Source organism: Bos javanicus, chromosome 16, assembly GCF_032452875.1.
Source record: "Bos javanicus breed banteng chromosome 16, ARS-OSU_banteng_1.0, whole genome shotgun sequence".
NCBI lineage: Eukaryota > Metazoa > Chordata > Mammalia > Artiodactyla > Bovidae > Bos > Bos javanicus.
This window is the reverse complement of record NC_083883.1, coordinates 64,515,682-64,533,509: the sequence shown is the minus strand read 5'-3', so window position 1 is coordinate 64,533,509 and position 17,828 is coordinate 64,515,682. Positions and strand designations below refer to the sequence as shown.

Below are 17,828 nucleotides of genomic sequence, written 5' to 3'. Positions count from 1 at the left end.
CTCATGGGCTTAGTTGCTCTGTGGCATGTGGGATCTTCCTGGACCAGGGCTTGAACACGTGTCTTCTGCATTGGCAGGTGGCTTCTTTACCAATGAGCCACCAGGGAAGCCCTTTATTATGATTACTTTTTTAATTGTTACTTTTTGGCCATGCTGTGAGACAAATGTGATCCTAGTTCCCTGACCAGGGATTGAACCCATGCCCCTTGCATTGAAAGCACAGAGTCTTAACCACTGGGTCGCTAGGGATGTCCCACATGTTCTCTATGTTTTAGATAGGATGAGTAGGAAGGATCTCTGTAGGTCCTTCCAGAATGAGCCATCCAGATGACTGGAGTAAGGACATCTCAGACAGTGCAGACCCTAAGGCAGGGATAGTTCTGGCCTGTGCAAAGAAGAAGAGAAACTGGGAGCATATAAGAAATAAAGTTGGAGAGGATGGCAGGGGTCAAGTCATGCAGGGTAATAGCCATGATAGTAATATCTGTGAATTATTTTAAGAGCTCAATCTTCGCGTTGATAATCAGTACTAACTTTGCATGCCTTTTTTGCAGTCCGTAAGTCCTTCTCACCGCCATTATCTAGTCTGATGCTCACAACAACAGGAGAAGTTGCAATTAGTCATCTCAGTCTAGAGATATGCAAAATGTTGGAAACTGTTCACAATTCTCCCTGCTCCTTGGGCCTGTGACCCCACTTCAGCACATGATGCGTGGCTGGGATTTCCTACTTCCTCAGTCCTTACATCAGCACTTGCTGTGCAACATGTAAGCCCTGTGAATGTTTATGGAATGGACTTCTTTGAGGTCACAAAGCGTGTGGACAAGCAACCCGCGACTTGGTCATCTCATTCCACACCCCATTCTGTTTGTGCTGACTCACACGGCCCATGTTGCTTTGCCCATCAAATCGCAGAAGATGAGGATGACAGAGTCCTCAGGGGTCACTGTCCCTGTAGGTTGACATTTATATGCTCTGCGACTTGTGGGAGTTTACGTAGTTCCCAGAACTCTGCTGAGAGGGTTGATCAGCCTCTCCTATAATTACACAATCCCACTTTAATGGAGGAGTAAGTTTTGATTAGCATATTCTATTAGATGACTGTAGCATAATTAATTTTTATCCACTGACTCTTACAGTTTCTGCTTTTCACCTCTGTCTTAGCATTCAGGCAAGCTCCCTCTTAGCAAATCCTACAGTCTCCAGCTTTCATTTACCTAACGAGGTGATTCAGAACATGAGTTCAAACACTGAAGCAAATTTAAATCCTGGCCTTGCTCTTAATGGATGTATGACGTTTGACAGTTAGTCATTCTGACCCCTAGTTTTTCCATTGGTAAAATGGAGATAATGATATTATTGATCTCATAGGACTGTTTCGAAAGTTTTAAGTGTTCAGAGCAGCGGCTGGAACAGAGTAAGCTTTCAGTAAATGTTAGCTATTGTTAGCTACTATGCTTATCCACCCCCCAACCCCCACCCCCACCCAAGACCACTCACTGTAGAATTATGGTTAAGGAGGCAAGATGTGAGATAATTGCTTGTCAGTGCTTCTCAGTACACAGAATTTCGGATGTTATCTTGGAAAGATAATTAGATGGTCAAAATACATCCTTGGATTGAAGCACAGCAGGTGCCCAGATGGAAACTAGGTTGATTAACTCCTGAGCATTCCACGCTGGGGTTAAGGGAGGGAGTGATTAGTGAGTCTACCCAAGTACACTCTTCCATGTGAGTCTCTATGGCTCTTAGGAAACTCTCCAATTGGAGGCTATTTTTACCAGGTGATGATAGAAATTGGGAGTTGGGGATTCAGGAGAACAGCACAGGCGGGGATAAAAAACCATTGATAAAAAGAGCCATTTGCCTCCCTTCTTGTTCCCTCTTTGAGATTCTGGATGAAGCTGCTCTTTCTGGTGTCTGCTGCTTTTCTGTTTCCTGTTCGCAGATTGTCACTGCTGCCAGGTAACTGCAAAGCCTTCTGGGGAGCGGCCTGCGCTTGGCTGCCCGCTGGCTGGGTGACTGGGAGGGAGGTGCAAGGAGGCAGAGGTCAAGGGTGACAGGAATGGAAGCGTCAGTGTCTGTATATATAAACCAGGGCTGCTGAGATAGCCTCTATGCTTATGGAAGAAGGGGAGGCCTGGAAACATGGAGATAACAAGGAAACACTCTCAGCACCTCCTTTTCCCATGCATATTAATCTCTGACACAAATAAAAAGCTAGTAAATATAAAATATTTTGGAAAAGGAATAAACAATATGACTTACTTTTTTCTTTTTCCTTTAAAAAGAAAACAAATGCCCCTGAACTCCAGAAAACGTGTGTGTATGGACATGACTGTTGGTGCCGTAACCACCTCCACCCAAACCACCTCAGTCTTCCTTCTCAGTACTCAAGGTCAGCTGCCGCAGTAGTTCTCACTGTCAGTGTTGAAAGTGAAAAGTGAAAATGTTAGTTGCTCAGTCATCTCCGACTCTTTGCTACCTCATGGACTGTAGCCCGCCAGGCTCCTCTGTCTGTGGGAATTCTCCAGGCAAGAATACTGCAGTGGGTAGCCATTCCCTTCTCCAGGGGCTCTTCCCAACCCAGGGATTGAACCCGGGTCTCCTGCCTTGCAGGCAGAGTCTTTACCACCTGAGCCTGCAAGGGAAGCCCCAGTGACTCTTACTGTCAGCATTAGGGGGAAGATAAATTGTTTTCCCAGGCTGTGCAGAGGCCCTTGGAAAGCCATCTCTCGGGTGCTTTTTCTCTCACATATTAAGTGCCGATTCTCCTCCTAAATGAATAACAACTTACACTAGAAAAAGAGCATAAAGTGAAGCTGAGTAGCAGCTGACTGTCCCCAGCGAATTTCACCGTTCATCGGTAAGCTGAGCATACGTGTGAGGGAATAATCCATTTTCACATGGGCAGTGGCTGTGAATGTCAGCTAAAAGAGACCCGGGAGATGATCCAGATGATTCCTTATTTCAGGGATGAGGAGAGAGCAGAGGTTAAGTGCTGATCAAGTTCAGGGATGAGACTCTAGATCAAACCTTTTGCAAAAGAGAGAGGATGTCACCATAACTCTCTGGCTTCCACATCTTTCAGAGTCCCCTATCATTAACCTTCAACCTTTTTCCCCACAGACTGCTTCTGAAATGATCTCCCCCGCCTTCCAAGGGATGTTACCACCTCTTCATTCTGTCCCTGCTGCCTGAATCGACCTGCCATCCATCGCTGAGCAGTTTCCCAGACTCATACTTGGTTTCAAGGTCCTTTGTTAGTTTTCTCCTGGTAAGTGATTGCATCATCTCTCTCTGTCAAGAAATGGTTCACTGACTCCAGCTGAAACAATTTGGTCTTGATTTCTTTATCGATTCCTTCCTCTCCTGAGTCCATATTTTATATTAACTGTTTTTAATGTTTCAAACAGGATCAACTGTCAAAAAGGTGCCCAGAGTACAGCTGGTTTGGCCTATGGAGATGAGAGAATCCATTATAGGAAATATTAGATTTTTTTTTTTTTTAACGGACCACCAAGTCATTGGCCTTGGAGAAACAATATTTTCATTTAAAATATCTGAGATGCTAAAATATGCTTAATTCTATTTTGTTTTAAAATACATGGTTTCTCGCATGCATGCATGCTTAGTCACTCCATCATGTCCGACTCTTTGCAACCCCATGGACTGTAGCCCACCAGGCTTCTCTGTCCATGAGATTTCCCAGGAGTTGGTTGTCATTTCCTCTTCCAGGGGATCTTCCCAACCCAGGGATTGAACTTGTGTCTCCTGCATTGGTAGGCAGATTCGTTACCACTGAGCCACCTGGGAAGACCACATATGTTTTCTTAAGGCATGGAAAAATAGCACATAGACTACTATTTATTGAGCACTTAGTATATGCCAGATCCTGAAGAGGTTGCTTTACATATGTCATGAAGTATTATCAACAATACTATTGGGAGAGTATCATTAACTCCATCTAACACAAGTGGAAACAAAGTTGCAGAGACTTTGTTTAAAGTCCTGCAGAAAGTGGGCTTTTCCTCACTGCAGCCTGTGGGCTTAGGTGGCCTCCATCAGCAAAACAGTTTTGGTTCCATTCTCACGTGATAGATGTGAATACAGTGTAATGAACTGACGTTCTACAAGCCTGGACCAAGCAACTGTCAGTTACCTGGTGCTGTGTAGCAGCACCCCCAGACTTGGTTACAGGAGCCTGTATTATCTCATAGCTTCTGTGACTCAGGAATCTGGGCACAGTTTAGTTGGGTTCTCTGGCTCGAGTCTCTGCAGACTGTTTTCAGGGCTTCATCTGGACTGTAGTCATCTCCAGGCTGGGCTGGGTTAGGATCTGCTTCTGAGCTCACTCAAGTGGTCATTTGGCAGGACTGAGTTCCTCACTGACTGCTGAACTGGCTTCAGTGCTTCTCTAGTTGTTGGCTAGGAATCACCTGTAGTGGGTGGAATCGTGGCTCCCAAAGACATCAGGTCTTAATCTCTGAAATATGTGTATGTTATCTTAAAATTAAAAAAAAAAAAATTGGGCTCCCTGGTGGCTCAGGTGGTAAAGAATCCGTCAGCAATGTGAGAGACCTGGGTTCGATCCCTGGGTCGGGAAGATCCCCTGGAGAAGGGAATGGCAACCCACTGCAGTATTCTTCCCTGAAGAATCCTATGGACAGAGGAGCCTGGCAAGCCACAGTCCATGGGGTGCCAAGAGTCAGACACGACTGAGTACCTAACACTTTGACTTTGACCTTAAAATTTAAAAAAAAATTGTGGTAAAGTACATAATATAAAATTTACCATATGATAAGTTTTTGTGAATGAGATTAAGACTTAAAAAAATTTATTTATTTATTTTTGACTGCCCTGGGTCTTGGTAGCTGAGTGAGGACTTTCTCTAATTGTGGCACATGGGGGCTACTCTCCGTTGCGGTGTGTGGGTCTGTCATTATTGCAGAGCTCAGGCTCTAGGTGCAGGGGCTCAGTAGTTGTGGCACATGGCTTAGCTGCCCTGTGGCATGTGGGATCTTCTCAGCCCAGGGACCAAACCCACGTCCCTTGCATTGGCAGGTGGATTCTTTACCTCTGTACCACCAGAGAAATCCCAGATTAAGATTTTTGAGATGAGGAGATTTTCCTGGAGATTTGAGATGAGGAGATTTTAAGGTGGTCCCTTAAAGCCATCAGCAGTATCCTTACGAAAGAGAGGCACAGGGTGACTCGACACAGGAAAGGAGGGGGCAGTGTGACCATAGAGCTGTTGATAGGAGTGATGCAGCCACAAGTCAAGGATGCTGGTAGCCACCAGGGCTGGAAGTGCCAAGGAAAGGATTCTCCCCTAGAGCCCCCAGAGGAAGCCACAGCTTTGCTGACACCTTGATTACAGTCAGTGAAACTCGTTTCAGTCTTCCAATCTCCAGAATGGAGTGAATACATTTCTGTTGTTTTAAGCCACCAAGTTTGTGCTCATCTGTTACAGCAGCCATAGGAACTGATATAACCCCTCAGTCTCTTGCCACATGGACCTCTCTGCAGGGCATCTCACAAAATGGTAGTTTGTTTCATCAGAATGAGCAAGCAGGAAGAGCCAGAGAGAGAGCATGAGCAAGATGGAAGTCACTTTTGTGGAACCTCATTTCAGAGGTGGCCCCCCTGGTGGCTCCGTTGATAAAGAACATGCCTGCCAATGCAGGAGACACAGGTTCAATTCCTAGGTCGGGAAGCCTCCCTAGAGAAGCAAATGACGACCAGTTCAACTGTTCTTGTCTGGAAAATTCCATGGACAGAGAAACCTGATGGGCTACAGTCCATGGGGTTGCAAGAGGCAGACACGACTGAGCACACAGGTGCCATTATCATCATCTCAGAGGCACATCCCATCACTTTTGCCCTATTTTATAAATTAGAAGGAAGTCACTGGATTCTGACCCCACTGCAGGGGAGGGGATTACACAAGGACATGGATACCAGGGGGCAGACCTCACTGGGCATCATCTTAGAAGCTTCCCACACAGCAACCATCATATTTGATGTGAGATAAGGGGAAACCAGAAAGCATCTCGAATTGCAGACAGGCCCCTGCTGAGGTTTTTCTATCTCTGGCCCTGGAGGGCCTTTGTTGGGAATGACTTTTTTTCCTATAGGATCCATTCTGATTCATTCACTTTGCTGGAAAAGTTCAAGCACATACTCTCTTCCCATCCTTTTTACGTCAACCTGAAATTTCACATCTTTCATGTAGACTGTCATGATCAAGTGGAAGCTTTATATAAATTCCTAATACCCTAAATAAGCACATGACTTTTATCTTCTCTGAGAGAGGGGAAAACAGGAGACACCCGCAGAGAGATTCCATCCAGGGCTGATGTATATGATTTATTTATAACTATTGAAGCGATGTTGTTGCTGGGTTTATACTGAAGTGAATAGATGGTTGCATTAAGCTCTGGTCATCTGGAAAGGGACATTCCACAAAACAGCGGAACTGATGGAGCTGCTTTCAGATCTCTCCCTCCCCCACCCCAGCCCCTGTGCATCGGCTCTATATTAGGTCCCACTGCTGCCCCAGGGCACTGTTGTCTGTGACTTAGCTTCACATCTCTTACTGGGTTGCAGTGCAGCATCCCAGGATTTCTTGGGTGCTTTGCAGACTGACTACATCCAAACTACCTGAGGAATTTGATTAAAATGCATATATCCACACCCAACCCAGTTCTGCTAAATCTGTGAAATCTGCTGTGGGACCTAGAAACCTATATTTTAAATAAGCTTCCCAGGTGATTCTTAGGCACAGTAAAGATGAGAATGCTAACATAAACCAGATTCCCTCCTCAAGCGGCTTTCCTAGCTATTTATGAATGCTACCTCTGCTTTATGATATTCATATTTTTTTTCAGTCACCTTTTAAAGTATTTGGAAATTCTTAACCCATTTATTTCCTAGTAAGTGGTCTTTTACCACTGGTGGTAGGCGTGATGATTTGGAGTGTTACATATGTAACACTGTAAAGTGTAATGGTGGTGTTTGTATCTTTAGAGTATTTTTTTTTTTATGGCAAATTGTATAGGTTTTACTTTTTGGTAACGATATAGATGATGATTACAGCCATGAAATTAAAAGACGCTTAGTCCTTGGAAGGAAAGTTATGACCAACCTAGATAGCATATTCAAAAGCAGAGACATTACTTTGCCAACAAATATCCGTCTAGTCAAGGCTATGGTTTTTCCAGTGGTCATGTATGGATGTGAGAGTTGAACTGTGAAGAAAGCTGAGTGCCGAAGAATTAATGCTTTTGAACTGTGGTGTTGGGGAAGACTATTGAGTTCCTTGGACTGCAAGGAGATCCAACCAGTCCATTCTAAAGGAGATTAGTCCTGGGTGTTCATTGGAGGGACTGATGCTAAAGCTGAAACTCCAGTACTTTGGCCACCTCATGCGAAGAGTTGACTCATTGGAAAAGACCCTGATGCTGGGAGGGACTGGGGGCAGGAGGAGAAGGGGACGACAGAGGATGAGATGGCTGGATGGCATCACTGACTCGATGGACATGAGTTTGAGTAAACTCCTGGAGTTGGTGATGGACAGGGAGGCCTGGTGTGCTGTGATTCATGGGGTTGCAAAGAGTCGGACATGACTGAGCTACTGAACTGAACTGAACTGAATGATAGAGTTTCTTTTCTTTGTAAGTTTGTTTCAGTGGAAAAGAAGGAGTTGGTTTAAAGAAAACATTAAATAAGTAATAGAACAGGTGCTATACAGATCTGGTGGGCTTCCGTGGTAGCTCAGCTGGTAAAGAATCTGCCTGCTATGTAGGAGACCCCAGTTCAATTCCTGGGTTGAGAAGATCCCCTGGAGAAGGGATAGGCTACCCACTCCAGTGTTCTTGGGCTTCCCTGGTGGCTCAGTCAGTAAAGAACTGGCTTGCAATGCAGGAGACCTGGGTTCAATCCCTGGGTTGGGAAGATCCCCTGGAGGAGGGCGTGACAGCCCACTCTAGTATTCTTGCCTAGAGAATCCCCATGGACAGAGGAGCCTGGCAGGCGACAGTCCATGGGGTTATAAAGAGTTGGACACGACTGAGCGACTAAACACAGCACAGCACATACAGATTTGGCAGAAATAATGACCAACATAATCAATCAAATGCCTGAAATCTGGGAAATCCTCTCTTTACCCAGAGGAAGGCTCTCTGTGGATTTCAGGTATCACTGTGGGAATTGGAGGGGGCATTTGGGGGCAGAAAGGACATTTGTAGGTCACTGCCCATTCTTTTGTGTGGGGCAGGCCATGGTGATCTGTATCAGTCATCAAGGTGATCAGAATAAATAGCTGAGACACACTTTCAGATGTGTCTCTTGTGAATAAAAAGAGCAGAGCGATAAATAATTGCAAACTAGTGCAATAAAGCTGTATAGAGCCATAAACGTCTTTAATATCAGGACTGGCTCTTGGCAAAATGCAGTGGAGATGAAGCCCCTCCCCCAGGTCCTTTGTCATTGTCAAAGCACCCGCCTCTCCTCCTTTCTTTCCTTTCCCCTTCCTTCTCTCCCTCCCTGTCCCCATCAAATTTGTGCTCGTTTCATTGTTTTTGGAGCTGCGTGTGACCCATGTTATTCCAAAGCATCGGTCTTCAAATCCTGTTGGATTGAAGCATTCTACCACAAAAATTAACTAATGGATACCTTTTCTTAATTTGGAAACAAACAAAAAACCCTTTCTTTTTAAACAATAAAGCAGAGACTTTACTTACAGATAAATATAATATGTCTATTGACATAGATACTTATAATATCTATGTCATATGATATATGTTAAAACAGTTTGATGTTTTTGAAAGCTTGATTTGTTGTACAATATATTCAATAAGTGTTTTTTCCCTATCTATTTGAACTTCCCTACCCATTTGAGATCTTAGGACTCTGTTGGCCTTATGGTAGCCACTAATCACATGGGGCTATTGAGTCCTTAATTCAATAGTTAAGGGCTAGTCTGAACTAAGACATGTTGTCAGCGTAAAATACATACTGAATTTCAACAACTTGGTGTAACAAAAGAGAATGTAAAATGTACGATTAATAATTTTAAAATATTGAGTATGTGTTAAAATTATAACATTTTGGCTATATTATATTAAAATGTATCATGCAAATTAATTTCACCTCTTTCTTTTTACCTTTTTTAATGTGGCCACTGAAAGTGAAAAAAAAATGAAAGTTGCTCAGTCATGTCCTACTCTTTGAGACCCCATGGACTATACAGTCCATGGAATTCTCCAGGCCAGAATACTGGAGTGGGTAGCCTTTCCCTTCTGCAGGGGATCTTCCCAACCCAGGGATCGAACCCAGGTCTCCTGCATTGCAGGTGGATTCTTTACCAACTGAGCTATCAGGGAAGCCCAATGTGGCCACTAGAAAATTTAAAATTGTGTACGTGGCTCATATTAGCATGTTAGTGAAGTGAGTGAAGTCGCTCCGTCGTGTCTGACTCTGCAACCCCATGGACTGTAGCCACACTTCTCTGTCCATGGGATTTTCCAGGCAAGAGTACTGGAGTGGGTTGCCATTTCCTTCCCCAGAGGATCTTTCCAACCCAGGGATCGAACCTGGGTCTCCCACATTGTAGGCAGATGCTTTACCATCTGAGCCACCAGGGAAATCCCTATTAGTGATTCACACATTTCCATGAACAGCATTGCCTTAGAAAATACTAAGTTCAACTTGCAATAAGCCCCGATCATTTATTGACTTGACACTGAGTGATCATAGGCTCTGAGCCTCACAACATCCTCTGAGTGCTGACAATACAAAGTTAAGTCTTTGTTTCCTAACTTGGGTATTTAGGTCAATTCCCTTATCTCCTTAGTTAATATTAGTAGATTCTATTACCGAGAGATCATCTTGGTCAAGCCTAATTCTTACAAAACCACACCTTATAATGAGACAACATTAAAATGCTCGAGAAATTATTTGGATCAACTACAAAGTCAGAGAAGAATGTAGGAATACCGGGTTATTGAAAACATGTTTGTGACAAGACCAAGATTCCTTCAATTATTTTCTCTGTGGCTTATAGACGAGCAAATTATGATCTTTTTAACTGGCAATAACACCTTCCTCTCAGGTGTGATGTCTGGACATCATAAAGCTTTTTCTGCCGCATGTATCATAAACCAGGCATTAAAAACAATAACCATAACTATTATGATTGAATTCTTCAGCTTCCTGTCAAATCAATACCCATCTATGAATGTAGAGAATCAGTTTATATATGTGGTGGTGGTATTATTTAGTTGATCAGTCATGTTTGATTCTTGTGACCCCATGGACTGAAATCCACCAGGCTCCTCTGTCCATGGGATTTCCCAGGCAAGAATACTGGAGTGGGTTGCTATTTCCTTCTCCAGGGAATTTTTCTGATTCAGGGATTGAACCCACATCCCCTGCATTGGCAGGTGGATTCTTTACCACTGAGCTACCTGGGAAGCCCAATTATATTGTGACTGATCTGCTTTTTGTTTACCCAAATCTGAAGCCAAAATAAATAATTTGGTATTCAGGCTGTCTTTTGTTCTAGCCATGCCATTAAATAGAATACTATTGGCTTCATGCATCTCTGTTAGTCTGTCAGTGTTGTGACTGCATATACTCCTAATTTTATTGGACAGTGTAGATCTGCCTTCATTACTTTCCTCCTTACCTTGACCCATGGCTGACCCTTGACATCATCCTTAGCAATATCTCCTTTGCTTCCTTAGTCTTCGAGCTGTCTCCAGCCTCCTGGTGCTTCAGTGTGGCCTCAGCTTAGAGAAATGGGTAAGACTCGCTCCAGTGCATTGTCCCAGTCCTGTCCTGATCCAGGCTTGCACCTGGACCCAAATCCCAGTCGTAGCCTAACCCCTATCTGCTGGTTGTATTTGTCTTATCCCACCAAAATTCCTTACACGTTTCATACCTGATGTCCTGTGTCAGCTAGCAAGTTTAAACAGTCAGCAAAACCAATGAAAAAAATAGCAGATGGATATTAAAAGGCAACAGCATAATTCTACAATCTTCACTGAATTCCCCCAGGTAATTCATTTCCTGGAATATTGAGCATGGTATATCATTTCTTACCCAACGCGCTTGGGACTGTCTGAAACACAAGACAAATAATCTTGCCACAAAACTGTGTTGAGATTTAATTAACAGAAAACACTATAAAACACCTGTTATCAGACACTGTGAGGAGTCACTGCCTATAACCACAGCATTTGTATATCTGATCATATTCTGTTGTTAAATCCATTTACCTCACTTACACCTTTGATGTTTAAATCCTTTTTCAGAGCAGACTATTAGAACCACGAGATGCACTTGCTTCTGAGTTTGGGTTTCCTATATGTCCCATATATTGGGTATTTTAAGTTCCTAGTTTGACCTTTCAACTTGGTTATATTAGGGCGTTGATGGCTTAACTTGGTAATTTCTGGGAATCCATAGTAACAACTGGCTGTCTAGCCAGGACTCCACCTGAGGTATGTGCTACAGGAAATCATCTTTGGAGTTGCCAGGGTGAGGAAACTGGTTCTTTTTGCTATAGCTGCCATCCCACTTTTATCGTCAAAGGCTCTTTTGTTTGTCAGGGATGTCTACTCAAGCAGCCTTTCTTTTTTTCTGTTACAGCACATCCATATTTGTCAATCACACTGTAGCATAATGTCTTCAACTTTGAAGAAATTGGGCTATACGATAACCTAGGAAATCCTGATAAATCTTATTCCATAAATCTTACTTGCTAGCTCTAACTAACCTCTATGAAACTATCTAACCCCTATGAAATCCCCATCCCCCAGGTTTCTTCAAAGATGGACTAACACTTTTCACACACCCCTGTTAATATCCTGGGAGTACAGTTGAGGAAAAATGCAGGTCAGTCACAAATGTCAGTTCTTTCTTTATTAGTCTTCTGGAGTTATCCTTGTTCATTCCCACTGCTAGTAATCTAGTCACATCCCTTCTCTGCTCATAAATGAGCCACTGCAATTATTTTCCAACTCGTCTTTCCGATTCACTGTCTCCCTTATGCAATTCATCCTCTGTGCTTTTCGTGCTTAGTAGTTCAATCATGTCCAACTCTTTATGACCGTTTGGACTGTAGTCTGCCAGCTCCTCTGTCCATGGGCTTCTCCAGGCAAGAATATTGCAGTGGGTTGCCATTTCCCTCCTCCACGGGATCTTCCCAACCCAGGGATTGAACTGAGTGTCTTGCATTGCAGGCAGATTCTTTATCCACTGAGCCATCAGGCATCCTCTGTACCGCAGCCTATTATTGAGCAATCTGCTTGAGTTGAAAGTGAGGCTCAGAGAGATTAGGTACCAATAACACGGTCCCATAGGCACCAAGTGGCAGAGATAAGACGTCTATTATACTGGTGTTTTCAAACTGGTCTGTAGAACCCTGGAAGTCTAAAGACATTCTCAAGTAGCTTTCAGTAAATTTGTGTTTGCATTTAAGCCACAATCTGTTAACCATGAGCATATGCTAGACCACCTGAGTGACCATCTGACGACTGAGGACTGGCATGCAGTTTCACTACCTGTGTTTGTGCTCATTGAGAACTTTACTCATTTACTACTTGCTGAGAACAAGTAGTAAACTTTAATTGGGATGGATTTTGGGGAAAAAAGGGCAGATTGAGGATTTTTTTCAGCAGTAATTTCAAGAATCTCGATCTGTACAAAGACTTTCCCATCTTTTCTAGCTCTAAGGTCATGGATCAGCTGTTCCGCTGATAGGTTTACCCTCTCTCTTTGGGGTGGGATGGGCACAGATGCGTGACACAAGGCTTGGGGAATAAGCAGAAGGAAATGACTTTATGGTATCAGGTCAACAAGAAATCAGGATGGAATCCAACTGCCAGTCAGTCAACCCACAAGCAACAAATTAGAGAAATTAAAAATACTAGCATGGAGTCAAATCTCTTAGATGAAGGATTACTGGGTTAGCACCTGTCTAAGATCTCCCGAGGCTACAAATATCTCTGAGTGGGTGTGAAGGAACTGCCAGCTTGCCAAAGGATTAGTGCCTGTGATTGGAAATGAAAGGACAATTAAAGATCCTTGAGAATTTTTCAAAGCAAGTCATGGGTGAGGACGGGAAGAGAGAATGCGGGACAGAGATTCTGCAGAAGACCTGCCCTGGTGGATTTTCCTGCAGCAGAGAGAAGTGAAGGTTTCTCTAACTCCTCTGTCTTTCAGTGCAATGCAGTAGTTTTCAAATGTGGGTCAGGGGATGGGTCACATCAGACTTGCTATAGTGCTGGTTAAAAATACAATTTTCTGGGACTGAATCAAAGTCTCAGAATTTCACAGAATGGGACTGGTTAGTTGTAGCATTCCAGAAAGTTTTAAAGCATGTTAAAACCCTGCTTAAGAAGGATAACCCGTTAACGGTCTACCCATTAGCCTGATTGATTTTCTTATGGACAGCAAGAGTGACGTGGGTTCTATCATGAGTCAGGGTTGAAGATAGTGGAGGACTGCTCACGTTAAGAAAAAGACGCTAAAAGAAAGGGTGGGGAACTATTTCAATCTCTTGGGCTTGCCCATTTTTTCCCTACTTCTAAGGCCTTTGCAGATGGTCCTCCCTATCTTTTCCAAACCTGACCCTTATATCCTGTTGGCTTTGCTTTCAAGCTCAGGAAACCTTTTTCTCCTTCAGCCCTTTTTGGGTGTGTTTGGATTTTGCCTAAACACGGTCTGCCACACCTGCCCTATGTTATTTTTAGGGTCTCCTTTGCCTACGTGCCCTGAGGAAGTGAGATACTCCGTAAATTCTTTCTTCTGATGAATATTTGATTGGCAGCCTTAAAATTTTTCTTTGTGTTTAAATTATAAACTCACTGCAAGCACAAGGCACCTTTCACCATCTTTTAAACTCCATGTCAATATGTGTTCTTGTAGAGCTATAATTGCCTATTATTTCATAGCTTTCCAAATTAATATTCATTAAACAAAAGCTGAAAATAGTGTTAAATCTATGTAAAATTTTTGATGTGCAAAATTTGCTTATCAGTATGTTAATGTTATTTTATCAGAGTTTGATTTCTGTGGTAAGGAAGGACATTATATTTCTTAAGAATGCTGCTTTTTGAAGCCATTCATATTATAGACTAATGCACATTTTCACAGAATAATGAATTATTATGTGACTGAGGGAGTTAACGAAATGTAAATGAGAAACAATTTCACCGTACTGTCTTTGGAGACACAATGTGATTTTTAAATAAAAATGGAAGCTTCCCACTTTTGCCGGTAATCAGAATTAACATAACGAGTGAAAGGGAGAGACCGGACAGAGGTGGAAGCAGAGCTGCCTTCTGATGTGGAAGAAATCTCTGTCAGGACCTCACCCACCCAGACCACTTTCCTTCCTCTCAAGGTATTCTGGGGTGAAGAGAGATGAAGTCATGACAAGCCAACATCTTTATCATCTGTGCAGACATAAACGCCCGAGGGAAAGAAAGTCTCCGATACAATTAGCCATTCCATGTAAAATTTTTTATCCTGGTAATACCTGAACCTTGACCTGAAAAAATCATGCAGCAAGCCTTGTAAAAGAGGCCACAGTGGCTTGTCTCATCCCATTCCCACTTGCCAGAGACAACCATCTTTCAGGGACTCTGTTTTTAGTGTTTTTGATAGTTACCTTTCTGTTTCTACATAATATACTGGCCCCGCTAATTTGTGATTGGTTATTTTAGGACACATCTATTGAGTACCCCCTATTAAGAAGGAATATTATACTGTTCTCTTCCTCTTCTAATTTTAATGCAATTATTGTTAGTTCTTTTGTTGGTTTGCTTTGTTGAATCTTCATAAAGATAATCCTTACATCTTTCCTTGTTCAGACAACTTTAGACACTATTTCCTGATACCCTGCCATATTAGATGAGGATTTTGGCACATCTATCCTTCTGCTTTTTCTTCCTCTTCTTTAGCTTTGTTAAGTTTCAGTGTTTGGATTTCACTGATACTCTTTGTATTGACCAGTGTTAACCCTTACATGAAACTTCTTTTACCTGTGCTTGCTAGGGTGAGTCTCTATTCTTCAGGATCTAAAGAGTTCAGATGGAAATGCTTTGGATTGTATTAATATTACGTATATAGTTAAATATATTGTCTTATGTACTTTGAAGTTATCCAGAGCATTTCCCCATATCTTTATATTATAAATTATCATCCTTCATGACTGAAGACTATTCTAATATATTAGAAATGCACTGAAGCCTTGACTTTGGTATTTAGCCAAACATGCTATTCACCTTTGGTTCAGGTTTATTCTCCGAAGCCCTGATATGTGTATGTCTGTATCAGTATCATTTCTGATGTCTGTGAGCTTGAGTGTGAGTAGTGATTGTGTAATCACTTATTTACCATCATAAAATATCAGCATAACAGTATCTGTAAAATGAACACATCATAGTATTCAGATTTGCTATTAATGTTGAAATACCAAGATATTGAAACATTCAAATAAAGGTAATTTTTAGTTTAGATGTAACTTGGAGTAAAAAATGTTTTTATGCATTTTACTCACTTAAATCTCTCAGTCAAACGAAGTGTAAACATATATTTTTGCAAGAGTAAAACTCTGGAAAAACTAACATGACTGTGAGAACTATAATTTTATATATAAAAACACTCCTAAGGAATTTCAAATAGCGAAAGAATGTCAGTGTTATAATAATGGGATATATTAGCTGAATTCCTTTAGAGAAAACTATATGCCTTCAGAAGCTACAAGTACTTATAACATTAAATAAATTAAAATACAAAGTGGAGAAATATAGAATATATGTCAGAATTCCCATTTTTATAGAATTATTTGGTATTCTAAGATTAGTACTATTCAACAAAATAGCCTGTAAGAACTGTATTTAGCTTTTTAGTATATATTTTTATTGGAGGATAATTGCTTTACAATGCTGTTCTGGCCTCCACTGTTTAGCACTGAGTTTTTAGTTGTTTAATTCCATTTAGGTCATGAGTTTCTCAAGTAAAGGTTCTATTTGGAAATTGCTCACATTTTATGAGGATGAATAAAAAGCAGAATGTCAATTTTATTGCCTTGAAATGTCAGGAAGAGAAAAACTTCAAATCATAAAAAACAGAATTCATCATAAATGATCTTCAATCCAATACTTATAATCTACTGTTCTACATACTCTCTCTATATTAACTCACTTAATATTCTCACTGATCCTGTGAAGTATGGGTATTATTAGCCCATTCTACAGATGAAGAAACTAAAGCTCTGAGAGATTAACTCATTTATCCAGGGTCACACAGCTAGGAAGTGGTAAAGCAGAACTCAGGCACTCTGACTTGAATTCATTCTCTTAACCAAAGTGTCATTTCTTAAATGAGAGATACCTGAAAATTGCTTAGATGGGGTTTCTGGCACATAGTAAGCATCCCATAAAAGTTAACTCTTACCATCAGTTGCCGGGATGGGATGGGAAATACTGGAGCAAGAGAGAGGGAAGAGCCAATGGGATAGTCGTCTTTTACTGTCTCAACCTCTAGAAGAAGGTACCTGGTCCCAGGGATCCAAGAAGCCAGCTTCAGCCAGGAGGGTCCAAGATAACGAACTCCTGTATTAGAAGACTCAGGCCTGGCTGTAGGGCCCCTGGAGTTCAAGGACCTGCTGCAATGCACAGACTGTTGTGGCTGGGCTCCTTCCCCAGATTTCTTCTCACTTTGTAAGGGTGACCATGCAGATGGCTGCAAGAGTTTCTTTAACATTGAGTGCATTACTTTCTGGCTTTGCTGGGAAGGATTGCAGCTGAATGGAAATTTCAGTGGAGGAGCACCTTAGCATTGGCCTTGGGGGTTGTCATAGACTTTGCTCTACCCCTAGGTGAAGATAGGGTTACTTCTGGTGAATACTGGTAAGCATTCTGCAGAGAAAGCTTTAAAATACAAAGCTATTTTCTTTAAAACAAAGGTTTAGAAACCTAAGGGTTTTTCTAGGATTGGCATTGAATGTACAGGCACAAATGAAATTCTTTCCTAAGGGCAATCCGTGCCAGCTTACTGCAATTAACAAAGAAGTACAAACTGCAAGCTACAGAGAAGCCACTGAGTAGGAGTCCCAGGCCCAGATGTTAAAGATTCAGAGAAAAGTCAAGCAGTGCTAATAGCAGTTGTGGAAGCTGAGACAGCTATTTCACTTGTGCCTGCTGCTGCCGCTAAGTCACTTCAGTCGTGTCCGACTCTGTGTGACCCTAGAGACAGCATCCCACCAGGCTCCTCTGTCCACAGGATTCTTTAGGCAAGAATGCTGGATTGGGTTGCCATTTCCTTCTCCTTACTTGTTCCTAAGTGTTCACAATTTATTAACTAGTTTCTCTGTTGTGCAACCTTTAAAAGGTGTGCAAATCTTAGTTATTCATGAATTGTTAACATTAACGTTCTATTAGTTTAGTGGGGTTGTGCGTTGTTTATTTTTCAAGCTCAGTTAATGTGTCTTTCTTTTGGCTGGGCCTAAGGAAAGCCTGGCTGATTGAGTCACATGATCTCAACCTTGGGCATCACTGTGTAGCCGAGGCTACCAGAGTTGTAGACAGACAGACTAGTTGAAAATACACTACTTCTAGAATCCCAAGAATACCAGCCATACAAGCTCAACCCTACAACATGGTGCTGTGTATCAGCAAGTTCATTTTTTTGTCCTTCTCCTGACTCCTAGGGTTCAGGGGCTCCCACAGCTACCCTGGCCCTTCTTACTGCTCCTCCTCATTTGAGGGGCTCTTGGATCCCAGACCCAGCATTTATCTGCATTCATATCACCA

The 17,828-nt window shown here is 42.2% G+C and overlaps 1 protein-coding gene across 1 annotated transcript in view; it reads left to right on the top strand.

Moving 5' to 3' along the window:
• Positions 1–1,806: 1,806 nt before the first annotated feature.
• RGS8 (regulator of G protein signaling 8) overlaps positions 1,807–17,828 on the top strand; it is a 96,879-nt gene continuing 80,857 nt past the window's right edge. The window contains exons 1-2 of the mRNA XM_061383410.1: positions 1,807–1,965; positions 3,130–3,277. The gene's annotated coding sequence lies outside the window, so the exon portion shown is untranslated. The remainder of the gene's footprint in view (positions 1,966–3,129; positions 3,278–17,828) is intronic.